Raw genomic sequence first — 26,995 nt, 5'->3', positions numbered from 1 at the left:
AAATGTGCCATTTTGGAGAATCGATCAACGACCACCCAAATAACGGTGTTGCCACGGGAAGGGGGTAAATCAGTAATAAAATCCATACCAATCAGAGACCAAGGCTGTTCGGGGACAGGCAGAGGATGAAGAAAACCAGCGGGCTTCTGGCGAGGAGTCTTATCCCGGGCACAGATAGTGCAGGCTCGCACAAAGTCCCCAACATCCGTCTCCAGAGTCGGGCACCAATAGAAGCGGGAGATGAGTTGCACAGATTTCTTGATGCCCGCATGACCTGCGAGATGGGAGGAGTGACCCCATTTGAGGATTCCGAGGCGTTGGCGTGGAGAAACAAAGGTCTTTCCTGGAGGAGTCTGCCTGATGGAGGCAGGAGAAGTGGAGATCAGGCAGTCAGGTGGAATGATGTGTTGCGGAGGGAGATCAACTTCTGAGGCATCCGAGGAACGAGAGAGAGCATCGGCCCTAATGTTCTTATCGGCAGGACGAAAGTGAATCTCAAAATTAAATCGGGCAAAGAACAGAGACCACCGGGCCTGGCGAGGATTCAGCCGTTGGGCAGACTGGAGGTAGGAGAGGTTCTTGTGGTCGGTGTAGATAATAACAGGAAATCTTGATCCCTCCAGCAGATGCCTCCATTCCTCAAGTGCTAATTTAATGGCTAGAAGCTCTCGATCCCCGATGGAGTAGTTCCTCTCCGCTGGAGAGAAGGTCCTAGAGAAAAAACCACAAGTGACAGCATGCCCGGAAGAATTTTTTTGTAGAAGAACAGCTCCAGCTCCCACTGAGGAGGCATCAACCTCCAATAGGAAGGGTTTGGAAGGGTCAGGTCTGGAGAGCACGGGAGCCGAAGAAAAGGCAGACTTGAGTCGTTTAAAGGAGTCTTCTGCTTGAGGAGGCCAGGACTTGGGATCAGCATTTTTTTTGGTTAAAGCCACGATAGGAGCCACAATGGTAGAAAAATGTGGAATAAATTGCCTGTAATAATTGGCGAACCCCAAAAAGCGTTGGATAGCACGGAGTCCGGAGGGGCGTGGCCAATCTAAGACGGCAGAGAGTTTGTCTGGATCCATCTGTAGTCCCTGGCCAGAGACCAAATATCCTAGAAAAGGAAGAGATTGGCATTCAAACAGACATTTCTCAATTTTGGCATAGAGTTGGTTGTCACGAAGTCTCTGAAGAACCATACGGACATGCTGGCGGTGTTCTTCTAGATTGGCAGAAAAAATTAGGATATCGTCCAGATATACAACAACACAGGAGTATAACAGATCACGAAAAATTTCATTGACAAAGTCTTGGAAGACGGCAGGGGCATTGCACAGTCCAAAGGGCATGACCAGATACTCAAAGTGTCCATCTCTGGTGTTAAATGCCGTTTTCCACTCGTCCCCCTCTCTGATGCGGATGAGGTTATAGGCGCCTCTTAAGTCCAATTTAGTGAAGATGTGGGCACCTTGGAGGCGATCAAAGAGTTCAGAGATGAGGGGTAAGGGGTAGCGGTTCTTAACCGTGATTTTATTAAGACCGCGGTAGTCAATGCAAGGACGTAGGGAGCCATCTTTTTTGGACACAAAGAAAAATCCGGCTCCGGCAGGAGAGGAGGATTTACGGATAAAGCCCTTTTTTAGATTCTCCTGGACGTATTCGGACATGGCAAGAGTCTCTGGGGCAGAGAGAGGATAAATTCTGCCCCGGGGTGGAGTAGTACCCGGGAGGAGGTCGATAGGGCAATCATAAGGCCTGTGAGGAGGTAGAGTCTCAGCTTGTTTTTTGCAGAAAACATCCGCGAAGTCCATATAGGCCTTAGGGAGACCGGTTACTGGAGGAACCACAGAGTTACGGCAAGGGTTACTGGGAACCGGTTTTAGACAGTTCTTGGAACAAGAGGACCCCCAACTCTTGATCTCCCCAGTGGACCAATCCAGGGTTGGGGAATGAAGTTGAAGCCAGGGAAGTCCAAGGAGAATCTCCGAGGTGCAATTGGGGAGGACCAAAAGTTCAATCCTCTCATGATGAGATCCGATGCTCATAAGAAGGGGCTCCGTGCGGAAACGTATGGTACAGTCCAATCTTTCATTATTTACACAATTGATGTAGAGGGGTCTGGCGAGACTGGTCACCGGGATGTTGAACCTGTTGACGAGAGAGGCCAAAATAAAATTTCCTGCAGATCCAGAGTCCAAGAAGGCCACTGTAGAGAAGGAGAAGGCAGAGGCAGACATCCGCACAGGCACAGTAAGACGTGGAGAAGCAGAGTAGACATCAAGGACTGTCTCACCTTTGTGCGGAGTCAGCGTACGTCTTTCCAGGCGGGGAGGACGGATAGGACAATCCCTCAGGAAGTGTTCGGTACTAGCACAGTACAGGCAGAGGTTCTCCATACGGCGTCGTGTCCTCTCTTGAGGTGTCAGGCGAGACCGGTCGACCTGCATAGCCTCCACGGCGGGAGGCACAGGAACAGATTGCAGGGGACCAGAGGAGAGAGGAGCCGAGGAGACGAAACGCCTCGTGCGAACAGAGTCCATATCTTGGCGGAGTTCCTGACGCCTTTCAGAAAAACGCATGTCAATGCGAGTGGCTAGGTGAATAAGTTCATGTAGATTAGCAGGAATTTCTCGTGCGGCCAGAACATCTTTAATGTTGCTGGATAGGCCTTTTTTGAAGGTCGCGCAGAGGGCCTCATTATTCCAGGACAATTCTGAAGCAAGTGTACGGAATTGTACGGCATACTCGCCAACGGAAGAATTACCCTGGACCAGGTTCAACAGGGCAGTCTCAGCAGAAGAGGCTCGGGCAGGTTCCTCAAAGACACTTCGGATTTCCGAGAAGAAGGAGTGTACAGAGGCAGTGACGGGGTCATTGCGGTCCCAGAGCGGTGTGGCCCATGACAGGGCTTTTCCGGACAGAAGACTGACTACGAAAGCCACCTTAGACCTTTCAGTGGGAAACAGGTCCGACATCATCTCCAGATGCAGGGAACATTGGGAAAGAAAGCCACGGCAAAACTTAGAGTCCCCATCAAATTTATCCGGCAAGGATAAGCGTATCCCAGGAGCGGCCACTCGCTGCGGAGGAGGTGCAGGAGCTGGCGGAGGAGATGACTGCTGAAGCTGTGGTAGCAACTGTTGTAGCATAACGGTCAGTTGAGACAGCTGTTGGCCTTGTTGCGCTATCTGTTGTGACTGCTGGGCGACCACCGTGGTGAGGTCAGCGACAACTGGCAGAGGAACTTCAGCGGGATCCATGGCCGGATCTACTGTCACGATGCCGGCTGGCAGGTAGTGGACCCTCTGTGCCAGAGAGGGATTGGCGTGGACCGTGCTAGTGGACCGGTTCTAAGCCACTACTGGTTTTCACCAGAGCCCGCCGCAAAGCGGGATGGTCTTGCTGCGGCGGTAGTGACCAGGTCGTATCCACTAGCAACGGCTCACCTCTCTGGCTGCTGAAGATAGGCGCGGTACAAGGGAGTAGGCAGAAGCAAGGTCGGACGTAGCAGAAGGTCGGGGCAGGCAGCAAGGATCGTAGTCAGGGGCAACGGCAGAAGGTCTGGAAACACAGGCAAGGAACACACAAGGAACGCTTTCACTGGCACTAAGGCAACAAGATCCGGCAAGGGAGTGCAAGGGAAGTGAGGTAATATAGGGAAGTGCACAGGTGAAAACCCTAATTGGAACCACTGCGCCAATCAGCGGCGCAGTGGCCCTTTAAATCGCAGAGACCCGGCGCGCGCGCGCCCTAGGGAGCGGGGCCGCGCGCGCCGGGACAGAACAGACGGGGAGCGAGTCAGGTAGGGGAGCCGGGGTGCGCATCGCGAGCGGGCGCTACCCGCATCGCGAATCGCATCCCGGCTGGCAGCGGGATCGCAGCGCCCCGGGTCAGAGGACGTGACCGGAGCGCTGCAGCGGAGGGAGTGAAGCGAGCGCTCCGGGGAGGAGCGGGGACCCGGAGCGCTCGGCGTAACACTCCTATTGTTAATTGCATTATTACATGGTCTGAAATGGCCTTATTTTCATATTTTAGTTTTCTTACTTGTGATAATGCTGATTCATTGCATAATATTAGATCGATACAGGATGCGGCTCTATAAGATTTGCTCATGCAAGAATATACTTTTTTTTCACCATGCAGTGTCCTCCAGACATCTTTCCATCCCACTTCTTCCATAAATTTACGTAGAGGTGAGGACCAGTTAATACCTTGGTTATTACATTTCTCAGATATTTTATCCATTCTTAAATCTAGGACACAATTAAAGTCTCCACAAATATACAAATCAAATAGTTCTTTATTGTACTGAAAAGCAACTAGTGCTGTAAGCACCTGACTATTAAATGGGGGGGGGGGATGTAAACAAAGGTGAGAATTATTCGCCTCCCTTCCAACTTCCCATAGAGGAATATATATCTGCCTTTACTGTCTATTTCTTTGGAATATACTTCCCAGTCTATTCCTGTGTGTATTAGGACCGATACCCCTGATGAGTATGTTGACCCAAAAGAATGATATTCACTTGCTACCCAGTTTTTGTGTACCAGTCCCACCTGTTCTGCCGACAAATGTGTCTCAGTAAGGCATACAATAGCAGGAAGATTCAGGAAGATAACGTTTATTTCACCAGATGGCACATACAGGAACACAGGTACAGTGACGCGTTTCGGCCTTAGAACAAGGCCTTAGTCATACCATGGTATGACCAAGGCCTTGTTCTAAGGCCAAAACGCGTCACTGTACCTGTGTTCCTGTATGTGCCATCTGGTGAAATAAACGTTATCCTCAGAGTTTGGATACTGGAATTCTTTCTTTTGTTTGAATCTGTTACGGGCAATGTCCACGCCCCGTCCATGCGCACCTGGGGTGAGCTGAAGCACTCTTCTGTTTCTTCTACAGCAGGAAGATGTCTAAGTATATTGTCAAAGATGGCGCATCTTTTGGTTTTTTCTTTTAAACCTCTAATATTCCATGTTATTATTTTTACTGTCATTTAGGAAAGAGGGAAGAAAAGAAAAAAAGAAAAACTCCCTCCAGTTGGTCGACCACTCTCCCGCGCCCCCCCCCCCCTACTTCTTCGAGACTCTCACCTAGGTACCCATTCTCTCCCGGGCATGTGCCCCCCCCCCCCCTTATTTCTATTGTGCCCCCCCCTATTGATCTTGCACCACACCCCCACCCCCCCCCCAGCCTCCAGCAGAACTTTTCTTTTTGCAGGTTTCACTGCTCCGTAACTATGGATGCTTGATCATATTCCTTTCTCTTCCATCCAAGCTGCCGCTTTTTCTGCGGTAGAAAAAAACTGTATTGTGTCCTTATAAATTATTCTCAGCTTAGCTGGGAAAAACATAGAAAATGTAATACCGGCAACCACCAATCTCCTTTTTACTTCATTATATGCTGCTCTCTCTCTTTGAGTGTCTCTGGAGAAATCAGGGAATAGGCTGATTTTTGAATTATTATAATGTAAATTATCTTTCTTTTCTCTTGCCATATGAAGTATAGAGTCTCGATCCCTTGAACAAAGAATCTTGTCCAGTATAGTCCTTGGTGGGGCACCCGGATCGGTTTCTTAAACGGAATACGGTGGGCTCTTTCTACCCCAAATAATGCAGACAGACTTAGCTCTCCCATACTGTCTTTTATCCAGGTCTCTAGGAACTCACATAGGCTTACTTCTCCCAGATCTTCCTGAAATCCCAAAAATCTAATATTACATCTTCTATTTCTGTCTTCCGTTTCCTGCAGTTTTTTCCGAAATGAATCATTCGCCTTTCCCACTTTTTCTACTTCTTTACTTGATATTTTCAGTTTCTCCTCTATCTGGGGGACCAAACTTTCAATGTGCTTGGCTCTTTCTTTGATTTTATTTAAGTCTGTTCTTATTAATGCTACATCCGTTACTACAGTGCCCACTTGCATTGATACTTCATTAAATTTTTTGGTGTTTTTTTGGATTTCTTGTAGGATCTCTTCTAACGTAGCTGTTTGACTCGCCCTCGCGACTTCTGCTAGATCTTCTCCCTCCTGAGAATCTTCCTGAGAATCTCGACCCTATACTGCTTTCATTTAGAGTCTTTTCTTTGTTAGTTCTAGTTTTTACAGACACCACTGGGGATTTCAGGAATTTATCCATTTTTACATGTCCACTCTTGTCCTTATTTGGACTGCCTCCTCCCGACCTCCTGGAGTTATATTTAGGGGCCATCCCAGTTTTGGGTTAATCCTTTGTTTAATATTTTCTTATAAAAGTAGAGATTTTATTTTCTTGCTCCCTTTCTCTCTCTCTTTTTTTTTTTTTCCTTTTCCTTTCCTTTCTTACTGTTTTTATTTGACTCTTTCACCTCCTTTTCTCTCTCTCCCCTTTCCTTGAGCTTTTATGGCGTTTTCACCGGGGGGATAGCCTCTGTTGGATGAGAGAGGGATAAAGTATTTCTATCAGTCTTTCACTTTCCTTTATATTATATTCTGGCTAGAATCAATATTATTTGCATCCACTTAGGTTTGTATTCTTCTTCCTATTTCCGAGGAGTGTTGTGGAGCCCTTCCTATGCACCCTATTGAGGTATATTAAGTCTACCAAATGGTATGCAGTTCTGAAACAATGAGGTTCACATTCTTAGATTCTGCAGTTGCTGCTTTATATAATAATATACAGATTATGATTTAACTTATAGTTTCTCTACCGGTTGGAGAATACAGGGTAGTCCGCCTTCTTTCTCTTTTCTTTGCTCTTCCTTCTCCTGTCCCGTTAGTGTCCTATATTAATCAAAAAACGCAGAAAAAATTAGCTCCTGTTCATATAGTCGTTTACTCCCGTGATATAGGTGTACTTCTGACTTTTCTGCTCTAGTACGTATTTTCCTTTCCTAACCTTTCCTAGATATCCCTCACATATAAAGGAAGGGCGCATACTAAAAAGAAGGAGGCCTGCAATAATTAGGGCACTGTAACATCAGCATATTGATAGTTAATGATCGTCCCCCGCATTATATGTTAAAGTCCCGTTCAACTCCTTAGGGATTTAGCCGCTTGTTTGCAATAAACATTTTACCCAACCAAGCTAGCGGTTATCTTGCCATGCTTTTCACAAAAATAGAATAGACTGATTGTGAGGCTCATTGATTATGTAGAAGTACGCTTAAGATAGAAAGTACATCTTGTGTGGAAGACACTCCAACTGCATCTAATATGCATGAAAATGAGGGAAGTATTCAAGGTAAGACATAGTAAATTCCCGTATTTGTTACCCCTTGTTAAACATACGGATGGGATTTTATGATTAGACTCCTTTCTTTTTCTGAGGGGGATGGAAAGGCTTGTTACATTATTCATATTATTATTCATATTGAGGGGCATTTACTAATCTTTTACTATGTAGTCTGGTTTTTACCCTGTTTTTTTCTACTTCATTTTTGACTATGTGCGACAAATTTACTAAATTGTTGCACGGTGTTAATAAATTTGCACACATAGGCAAAAGTGGGAAATTTACTTCATGTAGTAGAAAAAATAGTCTGTTCCCTTTTCCTGCTGTCTGAATAGGTTTGGCTGCTAGGTTTCCTTCTGGATCTTTTGTTTTTGAGTTAAATTTTTTTTAACTTTTTCACCACATCTAAATAATTCAATAACTAAATTGTAGTCATGGCTCAGAATAGTGGTAAAAATTTTTTAACACTGTTTTTTCTCCCTAAATGTACTTACACTTTTTTTTTTGTTACTTCTTCTACAGATCCGTGTATCCTGTGGACTCCTTCGGAATCAGTGGACTACTTCGACGACCAGCATTTTTCTTTGCTTGATGTTAATAAAATGGTTAACGAGGGCTTGTAATTTTTTTTAAACCTGTTGTGCTTTTTTTTTTTTACTTTACTAGACAGGCTTAGTAGTGGAAGCTGTCTTATAGACGGAGTCCATTACTAAGCCGGGCTTAACGTTAGCCACAAAAAGAGCTAGCGCTAACCCCCAATTATTACCCCGGTACCCAACACCACAGGGGTGCCGGTAAGAGCCGGTACCAACAGACCCGGAGCATCAAAAATTGCGCTCCTGGGCCTAGGCTGTAACAGGCTGGCGTTATTTAGGCTGGGGAGGGCCAGTAACAATGGTCCTCGCCCACCCTGGTAACGTCAGGCTGTTACTGTTTGGTTGGTATTTGGCTGAGAATAAAAATACCCCCTATTTTTATTCTCAGCCAAATACCAACCAAATCACTTATTTTAGAATATAGCCAAAGGCTGTCCAGGTATGCTGGGAGTTGTAGTCTTGCAACATCTGGAGGCACCCTGGTTGGGAAACACTGTTTTAGGGCTTGGGCAACTTACCGTCTTCCGTAGGATCCAGCGCCGCATGACATTGCCGCCCGACGATCTCCGTCACCGATCATCGCTGGAGCCTCGGAAGGGTAAATGAACGTCTTCGCCGGTCCCCTTCAGCTGTTTAGTTTTGCAACAGCTGGAGGACTACAGTTTACAGACCACAAACCAGTGGTCTGCAAACTGTGGCCCTCCAGCTGTTGCAAAACTACAACACCCAGCATGCCCTGACAGCCAAAGCTTTGGGCTCTCAGGGCAGGAGCCCGGGCTGACATTACAGTGCAGCCGCCCGGGCTCCTCATACGGCCTCCCCGCTACCCTCACTTATGGGGACACTAATATCCCTAACATCTTTTAAGTCCACATTAACCATTTTCTTATAGGTCTATATATGCTGAACGTTTACTTTGTCCAGGGCAGCTAGGTGGGATGTTTTACTTACTGCGGACCGATCTTGTTCTCGTGGCATGCAGGGCCGCCCCCGCCAGTTCTTTCCTGCAGCGGTGTGCCCTCACCGCCTTCGGCTTCTTTTTCCGGCTCGTCTGTACCAGACGCCACCGGACGTTATTATCCGTCCATCCGGGCGACTCACCAACCTCCATCCTCATACGCGCCCACAGCATAGTCCTTGTTCAGTCTCCGGCAATAGTCCCTGCAGGGGACACCTGTGTACGCTTGGTTCCAGCAATTCTTTGAGCAGACCCGGTGTTCTATTTTACTCCCCGTAGAGCATGCAGGAGGCCGGGGGAGAGAGGGGGGAGAGGGACGATGAACAGAGGAGGCACTTTTTTCACCCGGGAGCTTGCAGAGCAGTGGCGTCACGTCATGCTGCTCAGGCACCGCCCCCCCCTCCTTCCTTTCTAAAAATCATAAGCCTTTCAATTTTGCACCTACAGACCATATAAGGGCTTGTTTTTTGCATCACCAATTGTACTTTGCAATCACTTATTTTAGAATATAACCTGTGGCGAAACAAAAAAACAAATGATTTGTGCGGTGAAATTACAAAAAACGCCATTTTGTGATTTTTGGGGCTCCCGTTTCTACGCAGTGGAATATTTGGTAAAAATGACACCTTATCTTTATTCTGTAGGTCCATACAGTTACAAGGATTACCAATTTATGGAGGTTTTATTTTATTTTAATACTTAAAAAACTTATAAACTACATGCACCAAAATTAGTATGTTTAAAATTGGCATCTTATGACCTCTATAACTTTTTTACTTTTCCGTGTACGGGGCGGTATAAGGGCTCATTTTTTTGCGCCATCGTCTGTAGTTTTATAGGTACCATTTTTGTTTTGATGGGACTATTTGATCGCTTTTTATTAATATTTTTATGGTATATGAAGTGACCAAAAATGCACAATTTTGGACTTTGGTATTTTTTTTTTACATGTACGCCATCAACCGTGTGGTTTAGCTAACCTAATATTTTAACAGTTCGGACATTTATGCATACGGCGGTACCACATATGATGATTTTTATTCTTTATTACATTATTTTATAAAAAAAAAATTGGGAAAATGGGGGTGATTTAAACTTTTAATAGGGAAGGGGCTAATTAACTTTTATTGACATTTTTTTTTACACTTTTTCAAATTATTTTTATTTTTTTAGCCCCCGCAGTGTAACCGATGCTCTGCTGCTCCTGCCTGCTGCACAGACATGGAGCAGTAGATCGCCGATCGGACAATGGAGAGGCAGGTGAGGACCCTCCTGTTGTCTGGTAAACTAATCTGGACATCGCGATTTTGTTACGATAGTCCCGATCAGCTCCGCTGAGCTGCTGGGATTCTTCTACTTTCATTTTAGACGCCACGGTCAACTTTGATAGCGGCATCTAAAGGGTTAATGCCCCATCGGCCCGATCGGCCGTGCCCGGCATTAGCCGTGGGTCCTGGCTGCCCGTAGCAACCGGGACCCACTGGGTTTTACCCGTTCTCTGCTGGTGAGAATGGTTTAAACCCGATAAACTGGACCTTTTAAGGATCGGGGATGCAGGGCATACGCCCTGCGTCCCCAAGAGGTTAAAGGGGTATTCGGGTGGGAAAAGTTTTTTTTTTTTAATCAACTGGTGCCAGAAAGTTAAACAGATTTGTAAATTAATTCTTTTTGCATCTGTAGGCTACAGAGGAAATTCTTTGCTTTTTGAATTTCTTTTTTGTCTTGTCCACAGTGCTCTCTGCTGACACCTAATGTCCGTATCAGGAACTGTTCAGAGCAGGAAAAAATCCTCATAGCAAACCTATGCTGCTCTGGACAGTTCCTGACATGGACAGAGGTGTCAGCAGAGTTTCCCCTGTAGCATACAGCTGCTGATAAGTATTGGAAAGATAAAAAAAAAAATTTAATAGAAGTCATTTACAAATCTGTTTAACTTTCTGGCACCAGTTCATAAAAAAAAAAAAAAGTTTTCCACCGGGGTACCCCTTAAACCCCTTAAATGGGTACTCCGACCCTAGACATCTTATCCCCTATCCAAAGGATAGGGGATAAGATGTCAGATCGCGCGGTGCCGCTGCTGGGGATCCCCGGGATCCCTGCTGCGGCACTACGCTATCATTACAGCACAGAGCGAGTTCATTCTGTGCATAATGACGCAGGGGACGGAGCCGCGTGACGTCATGGCTCCGCCCCTCGTGACATCACGGCCCGTCCCCTTAATGCAAGTCTATGGCAGGGGGCGTGACGACCACCGTGCCCCCTCCCATAGACATTGAAAGGGGCGGGCCGTGATGTCACAAGGGGCAGAGCCGTGACGTAACGATGCTCCAGCCCCTGTATTGCGCGTCATTACGTGCAGAGCGAACTCGCTCTGTACTGTAATGATAGCGCAGTGCCACATATATAAAAAATATATAATATACTATCATTATATTCCATCTGTTATTTCCAAAAATATAATATTTCTGTATCCATGATCTCCTCTTAATAATTATTTATAAGACCCTACATACGCAATTTTATGAATATATACCAACTTTATTTTTTTATTTATATTTTAATTTCTCTCTCTTCTTATATCTATACCTACTTTCTCTTTTCTTTCTATTTTTCTGTTACGGTCCAGTAACCATCTCTTTTAATCACCACCTGATTTCCAGGTTTTTACACCCACCCTAAACGATAATGACATCACAGTATAGACACCATAAATACTTCTATATTTTCCTCCCAACACATCCCTATTGCTACTGAAGAAAAGGCCCAAGGCCTTGAAACGCGTATAGCCATTCTATAATCTACTGTATATCGACATTCAGAATTAATTTGCCATTCCGGCATTTGCAACTGCTGGATGCCCTTTGTTCGGTGACCACCGCATTACGAGCGCAGTCAGTGCTCTGTTCAGACACGAGGACGCCATCACAGATCACCACTCCCGCAACCAGCTCCGGAACACCCAGCGGCAAATCAGAGTCTTGGACATCTACTCTAATAGGCCAGATGCCAGCCGTGCCAGCCCAGGACCCAGCCACCCAACTGCCGGACAGGCCCTTACCCATTTGTGCCAACTGCCCAGCTGTGCCAGCCTATCCTGTCCTGTTCCCTTTAGGAGCCGGTGAGTGGTGCTGTGCACCGAACCCTGTCAAAGCAGCCGTTCAGACTCAGTACGATATCCTAGTGCAGCGCTACATTGCACTTATACAGTCACCTACAGTAACTTTGTATCACCTACCGATGACTGAGCTGTGATAATATTGCTATACTGTACTGCCACACGAACTGTGTCAATATTGTTACGCTGCATTACTACAGCAACTCTGTATCCTCAATCTATGAATGAACTGTGATAACCTACCAGCTTATTATCACAGTATATTTTCACTTCAACGCTGACTATTCTAAACATTCTAAACATTTTGATTGAACTGTGACAAATTGACTAATAAGCGCCTCCACTGTACCACTCATGAACTGTATCCATAATCAACTGAATGAATTTAATCTATACTAGAGACTATTATCAATTGTTTCGATGTACAGCATACCCCTACATTTTTTCCCATTTTTTTTATAATTTTTATCACCATTTTTTCCATTCTTTTGGACCCTATACCCCATGCAAGGGCCCTGCTGGGGCTTTTAGGTTGTCCTTTATTATATATATAGTTGAATCAATTGTTGTTTCTAATAAATACCATATATTAACCTATTCTGGACCAACTCTTATTTTTCTTACTTTCAAATTGTACCTTGAGGACTAATTTACAAATCTGTTTAACTTTCTGGCATCAGTTGATTTAAAAAAAAAAAAGATTTCCACCGGAGTACCCTATTAAGCTGCTCACTTTTTAGTACCCCAAAAGTGTCCTGCAGAAGTGGTTAGGTAGGTGGGTTGGGAGGAGGGGTAGATAGATCACCCAAGTAGATAGCCTTTTTCTCCAGTAGGTAGTTTCTCCAAGTAGGTAGGGTGGTTCCCAAGTAAGTAGTTTTCCCAGTAGGTAGGCAGATGCCACCAGTAGGTAGTTTGTCCCATTTGATAGGTAGCTTTCCAGATAGGTAGACAAGTGCCCCCAGTGGGTAAATATGTTGTTTGCCCCATTATTGAAAACTAGTTTCTGCAGACATTGGACAACAAAAGAGACAGCCTCAGAAAGGCAGGTCAGAGTCAAAGGCCAAAGCCTAACCTTTTTTTTTTTTTGTCAAACTGTCGGCAGGAGTTGTTAGCTTAATGGCTCATGCTGTGGAGAAGGACACACGGGGCTAAACAGGAATAGCACAAAGGCTGAGGAAGAATAGAGAGGAGAGTATGGAGCCTGATGAGGATTAGAAAGGAGGCCACATAGACTATGGATGATGAGGGAAAAGGGAACAAAGGCTGTAGAGGATGAGGGAGAAGGACACAGAGGTTAAGGAGGAAGATGAGGGTGGAGGGCACAGAGGCTGCAGGGGAGCATGACTGAAAATGGTATGTAGGCAGCAGAGGAGCATGACTGAGAATGGTATGTAGCCTGCAGCGTGGCATGAGGGAGAAGGACACAGAGGTTAAGGAGGAGGATGTAGGGCACAGGGGCTGTGGGGGAGCATGACTAAGGCTGGGTTCACATCACGTTTTTCCCAATAAGGGACCGCATACGGCTGGGGAGCTAAAACCTTGCGCTCCCGTTTCCCTGCAGTATGCCGCCCGCATGTAATTCATTTCAATGAGCCGACCGGAGTAAAATGCTGACTCCGGCCGGCTCATTTTTGCCCCGTAGGCGTGGTCGACTACAGGTAAGCATAATGAAGGAGGCCACAGAGGCTGAGGAGAAGGATGAGAGAGGAGTACATGGAGGTTGAGGAGGAGAATTAGAGAGGAGACCATAATGAGTGAGTTTTGGTAAATCTGGGCTGAAATATTTGAAATCAGCAGCTGTAGATCCACAGCTTTTCCTTCAGATAACTGTAAATTTATTGCAGATTTTTGACTTCCCTATTGAATTCAATGAAGAAATTCTGCAGGTCAATGTATGTGCTGAGCCACAGTTTATCCGCCCTGTGTAAAACTACCCTTTCTATGAAACTGATACTGTGAATAAGAAAATGTATTGCACAAAAATGGTTATTTTTAGTTACATTTACTGTTTGCTTTTACAAGATAAAATATAAGTCAGCACTTGTCAAAGAATATATATTATTTAGGCAAAAATAATTGCATAAAGTGAATTATACAGTATATTATTTGTCCACCATGAGAAATTTCTTTTAATACTTGTCTAGAGCTTGTCCTCAATAAAAGTAAAATACCTTCAATACAATAACATCAATCCGCTGAGATACATTTATCATTGCTACTGTAAACAACTCCCATTTCCAGTGGATCACAATAAAGCTAATAAAAGGCATCAATACACATTTATCAGCATCAAAGTACAGAATGTGTTGTGGATTATTTTTCATCCTGGAAAAGATCGTCCAATGTTAGAGTAAAATAGACACCACCATTTTTATTATAAACTATATTAAACTTGAAAACTTTCCAAACTCACCGTTCTTATACTTGGCTGCTACTTATTCATTTAAAGTGATATTGATGTAAAAACATTTCAAGTGAATTTAAAATAAAATTCCCATGATGGATAATAAGTAAATATTCCACCATTTGCTGCCTGTCCAGTATCATTATACACTGCTCAAAAAATAAAGGGTATCCTGGATCTGAATGAATGAACTAATTGTATGAAATACTTTTGTCTTTACATAGTTGAATGGGCTGACAACAAAATCCACAAAAATTATCAATGGTTATTAAATTTATCAACCCATGGAGGTCTGGATATGGAATCACACCCAAAATCAAAGAGGAAAACCACATGTGGTGAGCTTGTGGGGATGTAGGAAAGGAAGGATGTAGCTGTGCAGGGATGAAAGGGTGTTGGATTAACCCTTAACCCCTTAAGGACTGAGCGTTTTTCCGTTTTTGCATTTTCATTTTTTCCTCATCACCTTCTAAAAATCATAACGCTTTCAATTTTGCACCTAAAAATCCATATGATAGCTTATTTTTTGCGCAACCAATTCTACTTTGCAGTGACATTATTCATTTTACCAAAAAATCCACGGCGAAACAGAAAAAAAAATCATTGTGCAACAAAATTGAAGAAAAAATTTCATTTTGTAATTTTTGGTGGCTTCCTTAACACCTTATCTTTATTCTGTAGGTCCATACGGTTAAAATGATACCCTACTTATATAGGTTGGATATTGTTGTACTTCGGAAAAAATCATAACTACATGCAGGAAAATCTAAACGTTTAAAATTGTCATATTCTGACCCCCTATAGCTTTTTCATTTTTCCGCGTACGGGCCGTTATGAGGACAAATTTTTTGCGCCGTGTTCTGAAGTTTTTAATGCTTTTTATTCATTGCCGATCAATGCCGCGCGCAGTTAGCCCAGGGTCCCGTTAGCAGCCGGGACCGAGTCCTTAAGAGGTTAACTGTCGTGACACCAGGGTGCGGGTTCTTCATATATATATATATATATATATCCTACCGCCACCCGTCCCAGGAACGATAAGGAGGAATAAAGGATTGTCCACAACCGGAGGTTTAGTAAACTGGAAATAACTTTACTGCAACATTTATGCCGGTTAACATTAGTAACAGTCTTTACATAGGACCGAACATTAAGTTCCTCACAGTTGGTTGGGACCTTGTAGGGAATAAGCTCTGAGGCTTGCTTTACGCTGTTCCACTGAATTTAGGGTTTGGTTTTAGGTTCAGTAGTCACGTAGATTCAGGATTGAGTTTAGTTGAACTCACAGTTTGGTATTCGGCTGAAGTGAGCAGGCTTCAGGCCTAAAATTGTCTGGTAGCTTTGCACAGAGCTCCGCTCGCTGTCATATCCCAAGGGAAAGAGAGCGATGATTGGGTAACAGCGCCCTTATATTGCAAGGGGCAGACTCATAGCTTATTGGTTCCCACCAACTGTCAGTCCTTTCACAAAGCATTGTGGTACATAATGTGACCCACTCACGTGACCTGGAAGGTCCTTAAGCTTAACTAGACATGTGACCTAAGGCTTAGTAGACATGTGACCTAAGGTCCTGGAAGTACTATACATATATATAAATTATATACACCAAACACATAAAATTAAAGAAGAAAGAGGTGACCAGGGTTATCCCACTAGGAGGATCCTACCGATACGCAGGAACTCTGACTTTGGGGACTTACCACAAACGGTACGGTACAACGTACAGTACCGGGACACCACAAACCCCCTTACTTGAGATAAGTCGACCTTGACGACCGTCCCATAAGGCAGAGGGTCGAAGTACTGAAAGTTCTGAAACAGTCCTGGGCATAATTTCCAAATGTCCTTTTGTCAGGCTGTATTAATACACAATAAGAGAGTCTTTGCGCATGAAAAATGTCCTTGCAAGCTCTGAAAAAACATATTTTTTTTTTTCCCTTTTTTTTCATTTTCATACCAACATGATTACTTAAACTTTATGTACAGACATAAGTACTGGTAAACTCATGAACAAGAATGTATTGTCCATGAATTCAGGAACAAGATGACATCATTATGCAAGAAATACATCCTAGTATCTATTTACTTTATTTTTTCTTTCTTTCTTTCTTTTTCTTTTCTTTTTCTGACTGACTAAAACTGTTATAAGTATATGTCCAACAATGCAAAGAAGAAAGAGACACGGCAACTCACCCATAAGACTTCTGTAACAGGTGTGATTTATTCCAACAACCGGGCAAAATCAAAGGTAGAGAGACAAGCTACAGCATGGAGCAGGGGGAGAGCGGCCCGCTCACCCCTTAATGTCTTTACCGGTGTATATTCAACGTTCTCTCCAACTTCCAGGGAGTGGTATTTTTTGTGGAGTTACTCCCTTTGGATGGCCCTTCTGTTCACCAGGATAGTACTCCCATCCTGCAATCAAGCAGAGTACCGTATCCCCTGGCCTTGTCAAATTTAGCCACCGCAGCACGGCGGCACTCTAATGGTGTTACCTCTTCTCGGGGGTAGTCCCACATACGGCTGTAGAGGGCCAGATCCTTGGTGTTTTGCTGTTGACGGACCTTCTCTTCATAAGGCAGATGGACGGATTTAGGAGCATAGAGTGCCGTATGTCGAGCTTGGAGCTGTTCCATAAGCTTAGCCATTTCGGCCTTCCTGCGGGCCCTCTCTCTTTGTCCTGTAGGAGCCGGTGGGAGTGGCCTTCCCGGGCTCAGGGAGGACAGTCTCGTGCATTAACTTGATCATTCCCGGTTCATCCCCAAACACCCACTTAGGCAGAAGGGGTGAGCGTGGTCATGCACTCGGCAGGGTTATTCGGGACAGGGGTATTTCTGGCTCTGGGCTGGAGGAGGATAAAAATGCGGCTTCCGCCGGGGTACTCACAGAAGACTCCTCCGTCGGGATCTCGGCCAAGGACCCCCATGTCCGGTGGTGAGGGGACAGTCTCACCGGTGTTTCTGCTCCGGATGTCCATGTAGATTCCCCCGGAGGGATTGCCAGCCAGTCGTCGTCATCGGGCAGCAGGGGCAGGTTGCAGGCCCCCTCCGTGTTCAGCGACAACTGCTGCAGATGGTCGGCTAGTTCTTGGAACAGTTGGGCTGCGACCACCACAACTTTCCATCTTGGTACTTTCACCACGTGGAACACTGCTCTCCACCATGTATGTACTCTCTTTCTCTTACTCGTGCAGACTGAAGAGGTCGCTGTGCAGTGCTCCTTTTATCATGGGCTTCTCCAAAATGGTTGCCTAGCGGAAGGACTTCATCGGTGCAGCCCCAACTTCCGGTCCCCCGGCAAACAACAGCAGTGACTTTAAGTTCCCCTTTGGCTGCGACAAATGCACTTGGTAGCAACGCCCAGGGGCGGGTCGTGACACAGCGCGGGCTTTCTTTGCGCGCTTTTCTGGCAAGCAGTTAACCCCTGCAGTACTGTATGGCCCAGAGGAGCGTAGCATGGCTTCACTACGCACTTAACACATCTTCGCAGCAAATACATTTTCACCTCCCCCTTTACTTTTCGTGCGCACTTTTTGCACACCATACTATAAGCACAGTCCCGTACAATTGAATGCAATTCACAGTACATTAATACAGTTCTTTACATGGGGGAGTACTCTGTTAATGGTGGCAACAGCTGTAGGCCGTATCCTGTTCGTAAGACGCCAAAAAGCTATGTGGTGAGCTTGTGGGGATGTAGAGTAGGAAGGGTGTAGCTGTGCAGTGATGAAAGGGTGTTGGATTAACCCTTAACTGTCATGACGCCAGGGTGCGGGTTCTTCCTCTATAGATATATATCCTACCGCCACCTGTCCCAGGAACGATAGGGAGGAATAAAGGATTGTCCACAACCGGAGGTTAAGTAAACTGGAAATAACTTTACTGCAACATTTTTACATCCCTTTGATGTAGTTTCATAATTCTGCATAAGCATTAATGTTATTTTGTTCCAGGAATGTATCTAACCCTGTTTTAAAGCTGTTAATTGTTCCTGCTGTGACCAGTTCCTGAGGTAGACCGTTCCATAAATTCACAGTCCTCACGGTAAAGAAGGCGTGTCGCCCCTTTAGACTAAACCTGTCAGTCCTTTCACAAAGCATTGTGGTACATCATGTGACCCACTCACGTGACCTGGAAGTAGGCTTAGTAGACACGTGACCTAAGGTCCTGGAAGTACTATACATATATATAAATACACCAAACATATATACATATATACACCAAACACATAAAATTAAAGAAGGAAGAGGTGACCAGTGGTTATCTCACTAGGAGGATCCTACTGATACGCAGGAACTCTGATACCACACACACTACAGGCTGATCCAACTTTGATGTAATGTCCTTAAAACAAGTCAATATAAGGCTCAGTAGTGTGTGTTTGGCCTCCACGTGCCCGTATAACCTCCCTACAATGCCTGAGCATGCTCCTGATGAGGTGGTGGATGGTCTCCTGGGGGATGTCCTCCCAGACCTGGACTAAAGCATCCGCCAACTCCTGGACAGTCTGTGGTGCAATGTGGTGTTGCTGGATGGAGCCAGACATGATGTCCCAGATGTGCTCAATCGGATTCAGGTCTGGGGAACGGGCGGGCAAGTCCATAGCATCATTGCCTTCCTCTTGCAGGAACTGCTGATACACTCCAGCCACATGAGGTCTAGCATTGTTTTGCATTAGGAGGAACCCAGGGCCAACCGCACCAGCATATGGTCTGAGGATCTCCACTCGTTACCTATTGGCAGTCAGACTACCTCTGGCAAGCACATGGAGGGCCCCCCAAAGAAATGCCAAACCACACCGCCAAAAGGGTCATGCTAAAGGATGTTGCAGGCAGCCGAATGTTCTCCACAGTGTCTCCAGACTCTGTCACATCTGTCACTAGTGCTCAATGTGAACCTGCTTTCATCTGTGAAGAGCACAGGATGCCAGTGGCGAATTTGCCAATCTTGGTGTTCTCCGGCAAATGCCAAACGTCCTGCACGTCCTGCATCTCCCGATGTACTGGCCTGTCTCCTGGTAGCGCCTCCATGCTCTGGACGCTACGCTGACAGACACAGCAAACCTTCTTGCCACAGCTCGCATTGATGTGCCATCCTGGATGATCTGCACTACCTGAGCCACTTGTGTGGATTGTAGACTCTGTCTCATGCTACCACTAGAGTGAAAGCACTGCCAGCATTCAAAAGTGACCAAAACATCAGCCAGGAAGCATAGGAACTGAAATGTGGTCTGTGGTCACCACCTGCAGAACCACTTCTTAATTAAAGATCATAAGTATAAGAATGTTTTATTCCGCTATCTTTTATGGACACCTAAATCTTTTCCTTGGTATATGTTTTGATACTTTATCCCACACCTTAATCTCCATTCCCTGTATTCTACACCTTATGATGGCTGCTGCTATTCTTCCAGCTCGATCTGATACGTAATACTACTTAACGTGCAAAGAATATCTTATTCTGAGAATTCCGATTACCATGCTTTCTAAGGCGTTATGTTGTATTATTTGATTCCGTTATTTATTTTATGTATTTTCTCACAATCGTTTTTATGTCACCCGGGAAAGCCGGGTTTTACAAATCTATTAATCAGAGAACAATCAACTCATTCATCTTGTGTCCTGCAAGTCTCGTTTACAACTTCACTGACTATCTTGATGTCCTCTGCATCATCTTCTATGTGCGGCGCAAGCCTCATCCTCAAACTCCGTTTACAAGGATCAACATCTTGTCTCTTTGCAACACCCATCCTTTATATGCGGTACAAGCCGCACCTTCAATACTGCTGATTTTCGGCTGTTTATTCCAAAACTGTTCAATATGTAATTTTGGCCTTAAAGGGGTTATCCACCACAAGGTGATTTTAGTACGTACTTGGCAGGTAGTAATGGACATGCTTAGGAAGGATCTGCACTTGTCTTGGGGCTAAATGGTTATGTTGTGAGATTACCATAAGACTGTGGCTAGCTTTTTGTGACCTGGTATTTCCTTTTTGACTTTTCTTTTTTTGACTATAAATCCCACAATTCCATTTTCCTCCCTCCCACACATCAGCCACCCAACCCATTGAAACATAAATGAGCTGCATCAAAAGACCTGTGGTTTTCAATCAGGGTGCCTACAGCTGTTGCATTAGTTGCAGATTGATTCCTCCAACCATTGAAGCAGACAGGCTCCCTGTCATCAGCTGACTAGTGAGTAAGGTCTCGGCCGCATTGCAAGCTGGGAAAAATCTGAGACAACAGTAATTTTGTATGCTGATAAAAATAAATATTGGAGTGAAAATCACAGAAGAATTGTGAGAAAACCGTCACACACAGGTACAGACACTATATAATGAACTACACTAACTTTACAGCCCCTGTAGCATAGTCAAATAAATAAAATTCCTGGAAAACCCCTTTAATACTCTCATCACTCTATTGTTTTAATTTTAATAGACCCTGTATTCCATGCATTTTTAGCTTTGAATTAGTTTTATTCTCGTACCTGTTCTCCATCACATGACTCCCCTGAACTTGTAATCCCTCCCCCTTTTAGCCCCACCTGCCAAATCTTTGGCGTTTTTTAGTGTATACATACCCACCTTTTTGTGTGTAACATTATGGCAATCTGAGGAAGCGTTAATACCCGAAATGTGTCATTGGTCAATAAAGAACGCATTTTACCTGACAAATAGAGAGGGATTTTTTTGTTTCTTCCCACAAAACTTTATTTGTGGCAGAAACTAGCAGAGTTTGCACTGGAAAAGCTGTCCTGCCTGGCCAGTAGTATGCCATTAGAGTGGGTGTTTAGTGTGGCGAGGGCCATAGTCACCACAAGGAGAACTTGTCTGTCCATGAAAAATGTGGAGAGACTGACCTTTGTGAAGATGAATCAGGCATGAATCAGCCAGGACTTCCACCCACCGATGCCTGATGCATGAGAGTAGATTGACCATGGTGTCACACCAACACTTCACAAATATGTATAGTTCCAAACAGATTTAAGGTGCTGCTATCCAGTTACAAACATTCCTCTGCATCAGACCTTTTTTCACCTACCTTCGTCACTGGGTATTGCCACCCACCGCACCACTCTGTCACCGGGTCACTTTCAGGACTCCTGATGCTGCTGCTGCAACCTCCAGGCTGTCTCATTCTGCCACCATATGGTCTCCTTATGCTTCTGCCAACCCCAGGCGGTGCCATTCAGCCACTGTATGGTCTCCTCATGCTTCTACCAACTCCAGGCTGTACCATTCAGACACTATATGGTCTCCTCATGCTTGTGCCAACTCCAGGCTGTGCCATTTAGCCACTGTATGTTCTACTCATGCTGCCGCCAACCCCAGGCTGTGTCATTCAGCCACTGTATGTTCTACTCTTGCTACCACCAACTCCAGGCTGTGCCATTCAGCCACTATATGTTCTACTCATGCTTCCGCCAACTCCAGGCTGGGCCATTAAGCCACTATATATGCTATTCATGCTGCCACCAACTCCAGGCTTTGCCATTCAGCCACTATATGGTCTCCTCATCTGCCGCCAACTCCAGGCTGTGCCATTCAGCCACTATATGGTCTCCTCATCTGCTGCCAACTCCAGGCTGTGCCATTCATCCACTATGTGTTCTACTCATGCTGCCACCAACTCCAGGCTGTGCCATTCAGCCACTATATGGTTTTCTGATGCTGCCGAGCCTGGGACAGTATCTAAAATTTTTTACAGTAGCACTAGCTACCGTAATTCTTCAATTTAAATTTAAAAATTAATCTTTTAATCTTAGGGATTGTGAAGCCATATTGTCTCCTCATGCTGCCGCCACCTCCAGGCTGTTTCATTCAGCCACTATACGGTTTACTGATGCTGCTGTGCCTGGGACATTACCTACACATTTTTATGGTAGCACTAGCTACCATAAATCTTCAATTTAAATTTTAAAATTAATCTTTTAATCTTAGGTATTGTGAAGCCCTTTGGTCTCTTCATGCTGCCACCACCTCCAGGCTGTGTCATTCAGCCACTATATGGTCTCCTTTTGCTTTTGACAATTCCAGGCTGTCATGCTGCCAGATTATGGTCTGCTCATTCTGCTGCCACCTCTAGGCTCTGTCATTGTGCCGTCATGTGACTCCTTGTTAGTGTGGGTTTTGTGGTCATACAGTATTAGTTCAAAGTAAACACCGGGACATTAAACTTGGGAATCTAATATAAATCTTACATGTAAAAAAATGTTTGTAATCTTTTCAAGACTGAGGCCCTATGGTCGCCAATGTCATAGTACCTGTGGAATTATCACAAGAATCCTGTGAAACAGCTGGGAGTGATAACAATGAACCATGACTGATTAAACGAAACATTCGCACTTTCACAGTCAGGGGGGCGCTGAGAGCCAGGGGCTGGAACAGTTGGTATCTTGCCTGGCGGAGGATCGCCAGCTCAATTTTAAGATACAGGTGCCAGCTTTTTCACTGCAGCCACTTCTAGCTTTATGCGCCGTCTTATCCAATGGCACAGAAGCTGAATGTGCTCCTGTCCAAGTTGCTGGTACTGCAGTTCCTCCCTTTTCAAGTGGAAACTCAGAGTATGGGGGTGCACTGAGAGGCAGGGGCTGGAACAGGTGGTAGCTCGCCTTGCGGCGGATCGCCAGCTCGATGCTCACCAGAATGGGTAATCAAAAAATTAAATTAAATTAAAATTACATAAAAAATCTGCCACATCCAGACGCTCTGCGAAAGTGATTCTAATAGTGATGCCTGTAATCTGCATGTCATACTGAATAACACTATTATTTCACTCACACAGCACACTCCCTATGCGTGCTAGGACAAATGAAAGTGTTCTACACCCCTATTGAGGCTCTCCGTAGGCCAGAAATAGCTGTTTTTAATAGCGATCCGTTTTTCAAAATTCGCTCCGGTAGCAAGGTATGTAATTAGGTAGTTAGGTAGCCAGGTGTTGTGGTTCGTGGCTTTGGGGTTGAATTGGATTTGACTCCAAAGGTTATACAACCAGTTAAAATCTGCAGACCATGCATCTGAGACACAAAATGTCCGACCAAAATGATTGCCACAGTGCGGTGTATTGAATACAATATATTTACAGACCAGGTGCATAGACTTAACTTATCAGTATTACTTGAGACCAAATGCAATCATAAACACCCCACAGACCAACCTATTTTAGGAATTTTGGAAGATTAATATCCTAATATCCAATGCACAAATTAACTCTACACATCCAAATACTGGCAGAAATAAAGATGTTTTAATAGACAACTAACTAAAACACACTCTAACTAGAAGAGAGAAAAGAGAAAATATTTTATAAATAGCTAGAAACTTAAATCTGCAGTGTAAGGAAACACATATACAACAATTATAGTAGAAACCCCTATAATTGGCTATATGGGTGGATTTTCCTTAAAAGATACAACTATATATATAACTATATATATATATATATATATATATATATATATATGACACGACACACAAAGAATATAATACTAAAATACTTAGCTTCGGGGAACCTTTTACAGCAAGTATGATGAAAAAATGCCAGGCATGGGGCAAGGCTGCAGTCCTTTGTCTCAGGATAAGGCCCAACAGGAAGTTGAATGGAAAGGTGTCACACCAGGAAGTTGAATGGAAAGGTGTGTTGGTATGCAGCCCCCGAAGAGAAAAAGAGCTTGGCCCCTTTCAATGGGCTATTATTTATATATGTTTTCTCCGCCCCCTTAGCCCACCCACAGGTGGTCTTTGTCTAATGGTCGAAAGCCCACCTATTGGCCCCTTTGAACATGACTAGGAGACCCCAGGTAAGACACTCCATCTTTCCTTTGTCTAAACCCATGTGACTTCCTGGTCTAGGATCACAAATATAGCAAATAAAATGTATGTCATTTTCATGTCCATAACACCAGGTAGCTAGCTAGGTAGTTAGGTAGCCAGGTACAGTGGGGATCAAAAGTTTGGGCACCCTAGGTAAAAATGTGTATTAATGTGCATAAATAAGCCAAGAAAAGATGGAAAAATCTCCAAATGGTATCAAATTACAGATGAGACATTCTTATAATATGTCAACAAAAGTTAGATTTTATTTCCATCATTTACACTTTCAAAATAACAGAAAACTAAAAAAAATGATGTCTGCAAAAGTTTGGGTACCCTGCAGAGTTAATATCTTGTACTGCCCCCCTTAGCAAGTATCACAGCTTGTAAACGCTTTTTGTAGCCAGACAAGAGTCTTTCAATTCTTGTTTGAGGTATCTTGGCCTGTTATTCCTTACAAAAGTCTTCCAGTTCTTTGAGATTTCTGGGCTGTCTGTCACGCACTGCTCTTTTAAGGTCTATCCATAGATTTTCAATTATGTTGAGGTCAGGAGATTGTGAAGCCCATGGCAAAACCTTCAGTTTACGCCTCTTGATGTAATCCCCCATGGATTTCGAGGGGTGTTTAAGGGGTGTTTAGGATCATTATCCATTTGTAAAAGCCATCCTCTCTTTAACTTCAGCTTTTTCACAGATGGCATCGAGTTAGCATCCAAAATTTGTTGAAATTTTATTGAATCCATTTTTCCTTCTACTCGTGAGATGTTCCCTATGCCACTGGCTGCAATACAACCCCAAAGCATGATTGATCCACCCCCATGCTTAACAGTTGGACAGAGGTTCTTTTCATTAAATTCGGTTCCCCTTCTTCTCCAAATGTACCTTTGCTCTTTCCGGCCAAAATGTTCAATTTAAACCTCATCGGTCCACAGAAATTGTTTCCAAAATGCATCAGGCTTGTCTATATGTTCATTTGCACAGTTCAAGCGCTGATTTTTGTGGTGAGGACGTAGAAGAGGTTTTCTTCTGATGACTTTTCTATGAAGACCATATTTTTACAAGTATCTTTTTATAGTGGAATAGTGTACCACAACGCCAGTGTCTGCCAAATCTTTCTGGAGGGATTGTGCAGTCAAACATGGGTTTTGAATAGTTTATCTCACAATCCTGCGAGCTGTTCTGTTGGATATTTCTCTTGGTCTTCAAGATCTTGCTTTGACTTCCACTGTTCCTGATGACTGCCATTTCTTATTTACATTCCGAACAGAGGATATTGACATCTGAAAAAGTTTTGCTATCTTCTTATAGCCTTCTCCAGCTTTGTGAGCGTCAATTATTTTCAGTTTCAGATTTCTAGACAACTGCTTAGAAGAACCCATGGTGCTGATTGTCGGGGCAAGGTCAAATGAGTCTGGGCATTTAAAACCTTTGAGACTGACATCACCTGGTCTTCCCAGATGATGATTGAGAACAATCCATGACACTGACAGGTCCCAGCTTTGCAAGGGGACAGTGCATGCTATAAACTTTTGCAGACGCCATTTTTTTGTTTTCTGTTATTTTGAAAGTGTAAATTATGGAAATAAAATCTAACTTTTGTTGACATATTATAAGAATGTCTAATCTGTAATTTGATGCCTTTTGGAGATTTTTCCATCTTTCCTTGGCTTCTTTATGCACATTAAAACAAATGTTTACCTGGGATGCCCAAACTTTTGATCCCCACTGTATGTAGGTAGTTATGTAACTAGGTATGTAGTTATGTAACCGAAAGAAACTTTCCTCAAGGGCTCAAAATTAGAAATATTGTGTAGATAAGGTAGGGGATTTATTATTCACTGAAAAGAGCAACTAAAACAACAACCTACAGGTGTGGAAGACCACACAATAAATAGTGAATATACCCCAGTTAAAAATAATTTATGACAAGTATAATCATGTATAAAAGTAATTTTATTGAAATGTATAGTTTAAAAAATACATATATGTATATCTAAAATCCCAGAATCAATTCATAAACGGTAATAAAAAAATATATATATAGAATATATAAAAAAATTAAATATGAAAGTATAAGGTGGATGCTGGGGTGAGAGAGCCTGTATGCCAATATAATAAAAAAGGAAATAAAATGGTTCTTTGCGAAGTCACAATGCTAGTAGTGAGCTGCAATTAATAGTTTATAAATCAATATCTGCAGGGGTTGCATGCACAAGGTGAGGGGAAGGAGGGGGGAAGGACGTAGTGCAAAATGTGCAAAAAAGATGTGCAATACTTGTGGAAATGAATTACCACGCAATGGCCGGTGAGGGCAACCAATTATATGTGATAAAATTGTGGATTAATAACCAAAACAAAAGGTAAATGAATAAAACATGACACTCAAGTGAGTTGCAACAAGTGAAAAGATTTAAAAATTAAAAATTGATTAATTAACGGTGCAACTAAAGTGGACAAGGACTTGAACATGCAGCCTAAAGAAGGGAAAATAATAATACCTGGGTAACACGGTATAGTGCTAATAGTAAGCAATAACAACCAACAGGCAGTAGGCAGCAATAGTGCAGATAGCAGCAGATAGATAGCAGCAAGTTTAGGTGGTGACTAGCAACAAGGAATAATATGTAGGGAAGAAACGGTCTAGTATAAAACTGGCACAGGACTCACCCCAAACCACCTCCACAACTCCGACGCGTTTCGCCGGAAGCGGCTTTGTCAAGGACTCCTACTATTAGCACTATACCGTGTTACCCAGGTATTATTATTTTCCCTTCTTTAGGCTGCATGTTCAAGTCCTTGTCCACTTTAGTTGCACCGTTAATTAATCAATTTTTAATTTTTAAATCTTTTCACTTGTTGCAACTCACTTGAGTGTCATGTTTTATTCATTTACCTTTTGTTTTGGTTATTAATC

The sequence above is a fragment of the Hyla sarda genome, chromosome 3 (assembly GCF_029499605.1).
Source record: "Hyla sarda isolate aHylSar1 chromosome 3, aHylSar1.hap1, whole genome shotgun sequence".
Classification (NCBI taxonomy): domain Eukaryota; kingdom Metazoa; phylum Chordata; class Amphibia; order Anura; family Hylidae; genus Hyla; species Hyla sarda.
This window is presented reverse-complemented; position numbering follows the sequence as displayed.